We start from the raw sequence: 12,335 nt of genomic DNA on the forward strand, positions 1-12,335 counted from the left end.
TGCTGCTAACCAGACAAAGAGAGATTGGAATCCTTAGATCGCCCCTAAGAACTACTTCTAAAAAGGTCCACAGTCTCTTGTCCTATTTACCATCTTTTCTCACCTACCTTTGGACATTGAGCTAGAAAGGGGGCAAGATGAAGTATTGATAACCCTTATTGAAGATAAATTTTGAAAAATCTAAACCTACAAACCCCAAAGTATCTTGAAGAGAACCAGCACCTATGAAAATGTGCTGAAGCTCATCTCAGAGGAAACACTTCCTGCCTGACCTTTGAACCCAGTCAGCTGCTATGCCTGGTGACACAATGGAACCTATAGAAGAAACCAACCCTGACTCTTTCCCAAAACGAGATGATTTAAACCTGCATCATAAATACTTATACTCTCAGGTAACTGTGACTCCCACCAAAGAGGCTTCTTTATTTCAGCAGAGGGAACCCATTAATGAAAGGCACTGCTATGTAAAAACCCAGATAACAACTGAATTTGGAGGCCTAGCCACAGGTAATCTATCTTCAGCACAGCTACTACAGATGAGGCACAGGAACACCACAGAAGACCAGGCAGAATACTGCAAGAGCCGGAGGGCCCAGATATCTGCTGCGAGATTGTGCCTTCTATAGAGGCTAGGGAAGGAACATCCATGTTATCTTAACAGCAAGGCCACCTAAGCAAGTCCTGGACAACGACAACCTCAAGGCACATGCCAACATGGATGGTGAAAGCTCACAACTTCCCACCAATCGCTGAAAGAGCTACAGGCACATAATGAGTACTGAGAAGGAGAGGAAGGTGTTCTTGGGGACAAGGAGACCCTAATTGGTCATCCATTCCAAAGTTCTCAACCCTAAACAGATGCACAGGCTAGCAGCACTAAATGAACACACTGGGATTCAGATAGATAGATAGATAGATAGATAGATAGATAGATAGATAGATAGATAGATAGACAGGCAGACAGGCAGACAGGCAGACAGATAGGGATATTTATAGATAATAACTTAATATTTGAGGCATACTTAGAATTTTTCTAATGTTGAAAGGGGTGTGGGGAAAGCATTCTGCAGAATGGACCCTAAGAAAAGATGTGGTAGTTGTACCTTTTCACTAGAGCCCCAGAATTGGAGTAAATACGCATTCACATAAAGGGTTTTTCAAAGGAGATTGTGTGTGTGATGTATGGATCTCCTTGGCCCCCTTATAATAGAAATAGAGAAGAGACCATCCAAGAAAGACGTGAGAGTGGGATGGGTGGGGAGTTCTGTGCTAAATACAGTGATTTTTTTAAATTCTCTCATATATCACATCCTAAACATCATTTATCCTCACTCCTCCAAGTCCTCCCCACTCCCACCCCACCTCCACTGTCTCCTCCTCTGTTTCCCTTCAGAAGAGGACAGACCTCCCACAAATATCAACCAAACCCAGCCTATTATATTGCAACAAGACTAGACACTTCCCTGTTACTGAGGCTGGGTGAGGAAACCCAAAAGGAGGAAAAGGGTTCCAAGCAAGCACCAGAGTCACATATAGCCCCTGGTCCCAACGTAGCGAGTTCTACAAAAACACCAAGCCACAGGCCGTCACATGCATGCAGAGGACCTAGTTAGACCCACGATGGCTCAATGATTGTTGGGTCTGTCTCTGTGAACCCCTGTAAGCCCTGTTTAGCTGATGCTATGGGCCACTTTCTTGAGGAGTCCTTGACCCCTCTGCCCCTGCAATCCTTCCTCCCCCTTTCCCCAAGGATTCTCTGAGGTCCAGCTAATGTTCAGCTGTGGGTCTCTGCATCTGCTCCCATCAGTTGCTGGATGAAGCCTCTCTCAAGATGAGAACTATGCTAGGCTCCTGTCTACAAGTTTAGCAGAATTTCCTTAGGAGTGATTTCACTGAAATTACCTATTAATGTGTTTGATTGTTTGTTTGTTTGTTTATTCATTTTTTGGCAGTTGTATTTGTCTCAATCCCCAGTCTCTGGGCTAGCCTCTGGTTCCCAGACCTGCACACAGTGTCAGGCCTGAGCTCCCTTTTAAGGCATGGGTCTCAAGCTGGACTAATCGTTGGTCGGCCACTCACACAAATTCTTAGCCATCTTTATCCCAGCATCTCTGACAGGCAGGATAAATTGTAGGTCAAAGGTTTGTGGATGGTTTGGTGTCGCAGTCCCCTCACTGGAAGTCTTATAGGTGATGGGCAGTTCACAGGATTCCTAGAGAATACTCTATTAGGGTCTGGAGAGATGGCTGTGCAGTGAAGAAGACTTGTTTCTCTCGGAGAATTGGAGTTAGGTTCCCAGCCCCCACATGGTGAGGCTCAACCCCTGGAACTCCAGTTCCAGGAGACCTGATGCTCTCTCCTTGCCTTGACTCTGTAGCCACCAGGCACACAAGTGGAACACAGATTCAAGTAGGAAAACACCCATACAAATTTGTGTGTGTGTGTGTGTGTGTATGTGTGTATACATACATATATATAAGAGAATATTACTAACATGGGACCTGTCAGGTTAGATCAAATGTGACAGAGGTTAAAACACAGGAAGTCCATTTAGATTTTAAAATTCTACCAGCAGGCAGCCTGCTGATGAATCCCAAGCAAATGTCAGGGACTCCCCAAAGGAGGGCCTGGGGAAACAGGAGGCAGTGCTGTGGCAGAGATTACTCTAGCTGACAAAAGTCGACCGTGCTTTCCCTCAGTTTCCAAGGTTCTTGGACCAAGGACTCCTCCTCATATCCATTTCCAGTTTGAACATGAATGTCTGTCGCTGGTCTGTAGTTAGAGTGTGGTTCACAGACGGATGGAAAACGTGTTGAGTGAAATTCGCTGGCCAATGTGATGCCTTCTGGAAAGTCTGAAAACTTGAAAACACTACTATATAAAATTAAGAACAGGAATAGGAATGTGGAGATATAACTGCTTCTGGCACAACCACCAAAAACAAAAACAAACAAACACAAAACAAACACACTTCTAAAATCTCATAGACGCAAATCCATGTCCAGGTTCTTGAAACATAGGGCAGTGGTGCTCTGAGAAAGTACACTCATCCGTGAGCATCAACAAAGCTCTTGGGCCAGCTGAGCAGAGGGTTGTCTGCCCCGCTCCTGTGTGAGAGGATTTATCAATCCTTTCACAGTATATAGATTCTAGTGGGGTTCCTACTGGCTACGTGAGGCTGTTTCTAATTAACTGCTTACTTGTAGTCCTCCAGAGTGGACACATCCTGGCTCAGGAGATCTCCCCCCCTCCCCCCTATTCTAACTGTTCCCTCAGGCAACCAAGACCTTTCCATTGTAGTACTCAGGATCCAGCCTGGAGCTGTGGACACGCCCCAGCACTGGGCTTTACCCCTGCCTGTCGATCAAATTTAATCATTCCTAGGATATCTCCCTGCACTACACACTCACAGAGAACACTAGCACAGTAGAAGAGCCTGTACCGAAGACCCTTCTTTAACACTGCAGTGTTCAGCATCCCCCAAATCTGTTTAGCCATTAAGGACAGCAGCTGCACAGGGCACAACTGTATCACATGCCCGCTATAGGGACTGAAGGAACTCTAGGTAGCACGCGTGATTCAGTAATGTAATAACCCTACACTCTACCTTGTACTTAGCAGTGTGTCTTGTGACCAACACAGGAGGGTGTGTCTCTGCACAGAACTGTCGATTGAAAAGGAACAAAGATGCCCTAACACAAGATGAAAATGTGTTATGGTGTCTTCCTGAAACAACGATGACTGCCATACTGCTACAGTGACCTACAGTTCATTTGATATTGCTTTTGCATGATTTCCCTCTTTATACTAACTTAGCATAGTCAGCTTTGCCCCAGGTTTGGGCAACCTGTTGGTCCCACCATAGTTAAGAACTATGCTGCAGGTAGGGGGACACCCATGTCAGGCCCTGCCTACTCAGAGGAGAAGGGGAGGGGGCATGAGGGGATAGAGTGGGTGGTGGGGTGACCAGGAAGGGGGTTGAAAACTGGACATAAACTAAATAAGTAAAAATTAAGTAATAATAAATTTTAAAATAAGGAAAGAAATTTCTATTATTAAACAAAACAAAAAAACAATGATAACAACAACAACAACAACAAAACACCAGCCTGTAATCCTGAGCTCAGGAATGGCTAAAGGTCCTGAGAAGACACAGTGCATCCTGGGATCCTGAGATACTGGACCAGAGTCATGCCAGCTGTGGGCCGCAGTGAAGGCCAGCTTCCAGGCACAGAGCCTTGCTCAGGCTAGCCCTGCCTTTCTGTGCCCCTCCATGTTCCAGCCTTACTGTTGCCCTGCATCGCAAAACTCCAGAGCTGGAGACCTTCTCTCTGACCAGGCTCCATCCCGTAGTGCCTTCCTCTAGTACTGCTCCATGACCCTAAGACTCACTTCAGTTACGGGACGTGGTGTGCACACTTGCACACACTTGCACAAACATATGCTAAACAAGAGTAAATTTTAAATTCTTTTTAAAAGAAGAGTTGGAGAGGTGGCTTATTGGGAAACCCGGTGATTTGATGTGGAAGCCTACCTTGTCCAGGTAACTTGGGAAAAAAGGGAAGATGCCTTTTCCCAGCAGGGCTTCCTCTTTGATACCCTATCTAGGGAGTCTGGACCCCCACACTCTATCTGAGGAATGTCACTTAATACTTGGTAGAAATTACAGGTTCAGCATCCTGGAATGCCTCTCCATGCAAATGAAGTATCTCCAGGACCTTAAAACTTAGCCAAGGAAACTTCACCCTAAGAAGAACCTCTTCTCAATTTTCAATGTGTATACAGTCCTTGTTCACCCCAAATAAAGAGCAGACTCTCTTTTGTTGACTAGGTTCTAAGAATGATGGTGTCTCAAAGAGCTGGAAGCCTCAAATCTTTAGGGATCTCCTCCCTCAGCACTCACAGCCAGATGGAGATCCTGCTGACCCCCCTGCTCAGCCTTTGCTTCACCCTTTATTACCCAGTGTGCATTGGGGCATGGACATCCCAATGGAAGACTCCAAGGACCATGGAGCTTGGCTCGACTCCTTCCTTCCCCATTTGGTGTGCAGCAGCACCTAGACATCCTAAGGAAAGAAGGGAAAACAGCTTAGTAGTTGAAAGCACTTGTTGCTCTTGCAGAGGACACAAGTTCAAGTCCCAGACCTGCCTGGTGCCACAAACCATATATCACTCCAGTTCCCAGAGTCTGAAACCTTGTACTCACTTCTACAAGTAAAACATATGAACCTGATACACATACATACACACAGGCAAAATATATATCTAAACATATACTTTCAATAATGTATTTAAAAAGCCTGATTTTTGAATGCTAAACTAATATTTCAGAAAATGATCATAAATAAGACCAACAAAAATTAATCCAATAATTCTCCTGAGTCTACCTTAAAATAAAACTAGGGCCAGGCAGTGGTGGCACATGCCTTTAATTCCAACACTTGGGAGGCAGAGGAAGGCAGATTTCTGAGTTTGAGACCAGCCTGGTCTACAGAGTGAGTTCCAGGACAGCCAGGGCTACACAAAGAAACCCTGTCTTAAACAAACAAACAAAATTAGGATATTTAAAATGGGTCTTTGCTTTTGTTTAAAAATCATGAATTTGTATTAATTTTTAATACTTATTTTATTTTGATAGCTTTTAAAACAATAAACAATCTTCTTTTCAGTCAAAAAAAATTTCTACTGCAGAATTTAGGTGATGTACCAAAATTAGGTCTTTTTTTTTTTAAAGACTCTGTAACAGTGTAAAACTCTCTTTCCTGAAATATCCTATTTGATCTAGAAAATACTTAAAATTGCATAGCATCTGAACCATGACTTTTATAATACATTCGACAATATCTAAGTCCCTGTGACATGGGACAATGATTTCATTTCAAACAAGAATTAGTTTCATATACAACATCAACTGGCATCTAGACACTAGTTTCCTTGAATACTAAATATTTTAAATGCTTCAGTTAATTCGATTCAGCAGGCCAGATATGCAAAAGTGAAGCTAAGCTAAGTTGGGTCCTTCCCCTTTTGTCCTGCCCAATCACTGGCTCAAGCCTTTATTTGAAAAGCTAAGGTGGGGAGAAGGTTCACAAAGCAACTCCTCATCTGCATCCCCTGCTAGAAGTAGAATTAGCATCAAAATACAAGCCCAGGGCTAGTCGCAACACTTCCCCCTTTCTGTCCAATTAAAAGACTCTTTTATCTCAGACATCAATTGAGCACAATTATTACCATTTTGTAATTTATAACATACAGGTTATACCTAACACCCAGTCTATCAGTTTTTACCAACTAAATAGTACCTCTTGCCATCTATCCGAACTTAAAAGACTTATAATTCTACACCTGACTCAAGTCCTGGCTTTAGATTTTAACCCATCTGAAAACCATCCTCTCAAATCTGTATCATTTTCTGTACTTGCTGGTTTTGTGTGTCAACTTGACACAGACTGGAGTTATCACAGAGAAAGGAACTTCAGTTGGGGAAGTGCCTCCATGAGATCCAGCTGTGGAGCATTTTCTCAATTAGTGATCAAGGGAGGAGGTTCCCTTGTGGGTGGTACCATCTCTGGGCTGGTAGTCTTTGGTTCTATAAGAAAGCAAGCTGAGCAACACAGGGGAAGCAAGCCAGTAAGAAACATCCCTCCATGGCCTCTGCATCATCTCCTGCTTCCTGACCTGCTTGAGTTCCAGTCCTGACTTCCTTTAGTGATGAACAGCAGTGTGGAAGTGTAAGCTCAAAAAACCCTTTCCTCCCCAACTTGCTTCTTGGTCATGATGTTTGTGCAGGAATAGAAACCCTGTCTAAGACATCTTCCTAAATGCTAAACAGCTTGGACTGGCTATGAGACTACTAGTCTTCAACCCCGGCAGAAATCCAAGAAGGACAAATATTCTCTGAAAGTATGAGAAGCACAAAATATTGCTTCTAAATCGTAGCTAACTTATAGAGACTGTTGACCCCCTGGACAGGCCCTATATGTCAAAATGTTGGAGCATCAGTCTTCAGCCTTCTGGCCCAGGATCATCTGACAGACCTTAGTAATGCAGAATTTTGAAGGTCTGATTACTCTGTCTTGGCAGACATTATCAGTGGACTATTCCATATAGTGTTCCCATTTTTTTTTTTTTTTGGTCAATATTTGCCTTTAGATGAAATGAGGTAATTCTTGCCTGGTGACTGTCTTACCACAACTGAAGCAACTCCACTGATGCTCAATTTCTTCTTTGAATTCAAGAAAGGGTGCTGTCAGGAGCAGGCAGGTCTCCAGTCAAATGATCTTTAATAAAGAAATGCCAATAAACATATTCTGTGGACTTCTGATGCCTTTGAAGACCATCTATCTACCTAAAGCATCTCTGAACTGTTAAGCCTTGACTACTCTTGGGCATTTCTAATTGAAATAACTCAGGAACACCCTTTAAACTTTCTCACAATCACGAATTTGCTATCTGGTCCTTAACTTGTATTACTTAATCATCTAAAAACAGTTTATAATAGCAGTTATAGAAGTCTAAACCTTGTGTTCTTAATTGTGTAATATAGGCACAATGCCTATATGGGATTAACAACATTAATCCCAGTTTTATATCAATAATAATTTTATACCAATGAAAACTTTAATTTGCATCAAATAAATTCTGAACCAATATGAGATTATAACTTCAACTTCTTATCAATTATAAAGACTTCTACCAATGTAAGATCTGGCTATGTAATGTTTTGCTTAAAAGTACATTTGCTAACCTATCCCTATTAGTCTATTTCTATAATTTCTATGAAATGACTATTACCCCCTTTTTCTTTTCTGTCGCCAAGATCTTGTTACATCTGATTTATTATCAACTTGGAAGGAACACACAGCTTTTCATTTCCCCTGGAAACATAGACGTAGCCCATCCCCCGGCGTAACACATTTCCCATTGTGATTTTAGAATATCTTTGAGGAAAATGCAGTGTTGAAGTCACCCACAATTATTGTGTTAGGTGCAATGTGTCCTTTGAGCTTTAATAACGTTTCTATTATGAATGAGGGCGCCCTTGCATTTGGGAGCATAGATGTTCAGGATTGACAGTTCTTCTTGTTGTGTTTTTCCTTTGACCAGCAAGAAGTGTCCCTCAGAGTCTCTTTTGATGACTTTGGGTTGAAAGTCAATTTTATCTGATCTTAGAATGGCTACTCCAGCTTGTTTCCTGAGACCATTTGCATGTATAATTGTCTTCCAGCCTTTTACTCAAAGGTAGTGTTTGTCTTTGACCCTGAGGTGTGTTTCCTGTATGCAGCAAAATATAGGGTCCTGTTTACATATCCAGTCGGTTAGTCTATCTCTTTTTATTGAGGCATTGAGTCCATTGACGTTAAGAGATATTAAAGAATAGTGATTGTTACTTCCTGTCATTTTTGATGTTAGTTTTTAAATTTGATTGGTTGACTTCTTTTGGGTTTGATGAGAGAAGGTTACATACACTATGACAGGGAGGAAAGGGACAACTGATTCTTGGTGTTCTCTTTTGCACTCTACATTCATGCTATGACTATGACACTGTTTTTCCTACTGTTCAGGCAACTGTCATGACTTTTCTGGCTTGTAATTTTGATTGCACCTGGAATTAACTACCCCCACACCCAAACTAAAGGGCAAATCTGGTAAGAATGTTTGCTTTATATAAAGCTAGAAGGTCTACCTTTAATCCTTATCTTTGAGGTGGGAAAATATACCTATGTTAGGAATTGTTTTGTTTTGTTTTGTTTTGTTTTGTTTTGTTTTGTTTTTGAGACAGGGATTCTCTGTATATCCCTGGATGTCCTGGAACTCACTCTGTAGACCAGGCTGACATTGAACTCAGAAATCTGCCTGCCTCTGCCTCCCAAGTGCTGTGATTAAAGGTGTGTGCCACCAAGGCCACCCCTTAGAGATCTTTTGAGATGGATAACATTAGGTGGTATTTACCACATCTTGGCCACGCCCACTTCTCCCAGCACATATAAGGCTGGGCAAGTGGGAAGTTTCTGTTCTTTGCCTCCTTGGTCTTGTATGGTAAGAGGTCCATTCTTCCAGTCTCCACCAGAGTTTACTTCTGTGGGAATCTGGCTTTCACTAAAGACCAGCGGCGACATCCATAGTGGTTGACTGAAAAACTACTGGACACTTAGTACATCTTCCTGTAACAGGTAGTCATTGTTGGATCAGCTGGACCACAGACTGTAAGTCATTTTAATAGAATTCCATTTACATATATTTACATATGTGTAGACCGCCAGAGGCTACATGTGAACTGGGTGGCCTGAAAGAGAATTTTGAGGTTAAGGCGAAAAAGATTTGAGTCAAGGCAGTTATTCCGGTCAAGACTGACTTTAATATTTTTAAGGCAAGTTATAAAGTTATTGGGGAATCGACCACCCCTCCCAGAAGCCTGTGCTACAAATTCCTGGCATAAAGCCAGACTATTAGCCATGCCCTGAGGAAGTACTGTCCACTGATATCTCTTCATAGGCTCTGTAAAGTTAATAGAAGGAATGCTGAACGCGAACCTTTTGCAATCCTCAGGGTGCAATCGAATGGTAAAGAAACAATCTTTTAAATCTATGACTATTTTATGAAACCCTTTCGGGATAGCCACGGGGGATGGAAGACCAGCTTGTAAGGTTCCCATGGGCAACATAGTTTCATTTACTTTTCCTAAATCCTGTAACAATCTCCATTTGCTGGATTTTTTTTAATGACAAATATTGGCGTGTTCCATGGAGATAATGACTCTATTAAATGTCAAGAGGCGGCTTCCAATTTCTCCTTCATCTATAATATCCTTTATAAGTGTCCAGAGGCAGAGAGTAATATTGTCTGCCTTGGCTGCCTTTAGCGAATTACCAATTCTTACCCAAGTTCTCTCATTTAACGTTCGTTTTTCTTGGAACCAAGGACAGCAAGAATATATCTGGTCCAAGAAATCCTCCAATCTTTCTTCTTCAAACCCTATCCCTTTCGCCTGAAGCAACTCTTGAATGTTGCGGGCGCAAATTTTGCGCGAACTTTCCTGTCCCATATTTCCCTATCTTTTCAATCCAAGCGGCCACTGTGCCGGGTCAACACAGTTTGCTTGCAAAACCCGTATCCCTCTGCACTTACAACAATAGAAAAATTTTTCACTAGCGCTAGTATTTGACCTCTATGTTACTTACCGTGCGGATACCATTCCTTATCACCTTTTCTGCGAAGCTTCGCTCGATAGGGTTACCTCAGGAAATTCTCCTGTACCAGGTTTTCCCACGTTCTGGCGCCAATATGTAGACCGCCAGCGGCCACATGTGAACTGGGTGGCCTGAAAGAGAATTTTGAGGTTAAGGCGAAAAAGATTTGAGTCAAGGCGGTAATTCCGGTCAAGACTGAGTTTAATATTTTTAAGGCAAGTTATATAGTTATTGGGGAATCGACCACCCCTCCCAGAAGTCGGTCACATCAAAGGCGGAGCTGTGAATTTTCTTTGGCTCCAGGTCTCAGCGGGTTGCCTGCCTTCAGACTGGCGAGTCTGTGTTGAGAGTCAGGTGAAAACCGCCTTGGGGCGGTGTCGGTAGTCGAGGTGAGGAGCCTTATTGTTCACAGGAACAAAGGCCGGAGGTAGCCATCGGAAGAGTTGGGAGCTGCCAGCCAGCTTAGTTGTGGGGGAGGAGACACATATGTATATATTTGTTGATAATGTGCATATGTATGTATGTGTATGTACATATGTATGCATGTGTGTATATATGTATATGGGTTGTATACAGCAACTGCTGACTAATACATCAACCTAGACCATCTTAATTCAATCAGACTCAGAGGCCCTTTCTTCCAGGCAGAAATTTCCAGAGTCTATACTGGCTGGGAGCATTTCCGTTGGGATAGTAGGGATACCTCAGATTACCGAAGTCTTCTTTCATGGGGCCCCTCTTCATATTCCTAGTGTTGCTGGTTTTCTGTAGTTGAGTAGCATTGATGCAAAGCAGGCAGTCTTTGGGAAGGTAGGATGAGTCTTCCCCAAGTGAGTGCAGCCAGAAGCAGAGAGTAGTATCTCAGTAGAGCTTAGAAAAACAAGCAAGTTCTTGTCCCTTCCCCCCGTCTTAGGAACACCTATAATGACCCCACAATTGGTCTCTCCTGTGCTCAGAATCCCTTTCAGGCTTTTTAGGGCACCATTCCTACAATTCAGTTATGGCTCAGAAACTTTGGATGGGGCCTATTCCAAGTTGAAAGAAGAAAACTGAGACTGTGTTTGTGTGTGAACCATGTGTGCACATGTACACAAGTGACTATGATATCCAGAGGTGTGTGTGTCTGCTAGTCTGTTTGTGTTTCACTTTTTGTTTTGTTTTGTTTTGTTTTTTTGTTATTCTTTATTCATTTATTTTTTGGTTTTATGAGACAAGGTTTAAATAAAAAATGTTTTTTTTTTTTTTTTGAGCCAGGTGTGTAGCCCTGGCTGTCCTGGGACATACTCTGTAGACCAGGCTGGCCATGTACTTAAAAATCCATCTGCCTCTGCCTACCAAGTGCTGGGATTAAAGGTGTGTGACACCACCTGCTGGGATTAAAGGTGTGTGCCACCACCAGCCAGCTGCGTTTCTCTTTGTGTGGGTGTGTGAATGTGTTTTGTAGATTTGCATACACATACCAGAGGTTATCACAGGTTTTCCTCTATTGAGCTCCACTTGGTTGAATCAAGCCTGGCCTGCTGCTTTGGCTAGCTTGTCTGCCCAGCCATGCCTCAAGAAAAACAGCAGCAACAAAAAAGAGTGAGCAAAGGGCTGGAGAAAGAGTTTAGATTGTGAAATGCTTCCCACAAACACCATAATAAAATACAAAGGCACTGTGATATTTCCTTGTCATCCAGTTCTGGGAGGCAAAAAGACAAGTGGATCATGGGGGATTTTCTGGTCAGCCATCTTGCCACTAGGAGAATGCAGCCATTGAGAATCCCTGCCTCAAAAAAATGTAGGAAATTCCCTAGAACAATAAATAACAATAAATACCTGAGGGTCCTAGGGATGGAACATTACTAACACCTTGCACTGAGTGTGTGTATGTGTGTGTGTGTGTGTGTGTTTGTGTGTGTGTCTGTGGTGGGTTTCCTGGTTAACTAAGGAGAGCTTGCCAGATCATGTAGGACTGGAGATATAGGTGGTTTTCAGCTGCAAAGTTGAGAGTAGAAACCAACATGGGCTCTTTGTGAAGAAGCTCTTGTAAGCCTTCAAGTTTAATTCAGAACTAGTGTGTTTTGACAAAACTTCACCCTTAAGCCATTCAACCATTTTCCTGACTCATCATTTAAATATGGTGGCACCTGCTGTGAATCTGAG

Source organism: Apodemus sylvaticus, chromosome 20, assembly GCF_947179515.1.
Source record: "Apodemus sylvaticus chromosome 20, mApoSyl1.1, whole genome shotgun sequence".
Lineage (NCBI taxonomy): Eukaryota > Metazoa > Chordata > Mammalia > Rodentia > Muridae > Apodemus > Apodemus sylvaticus.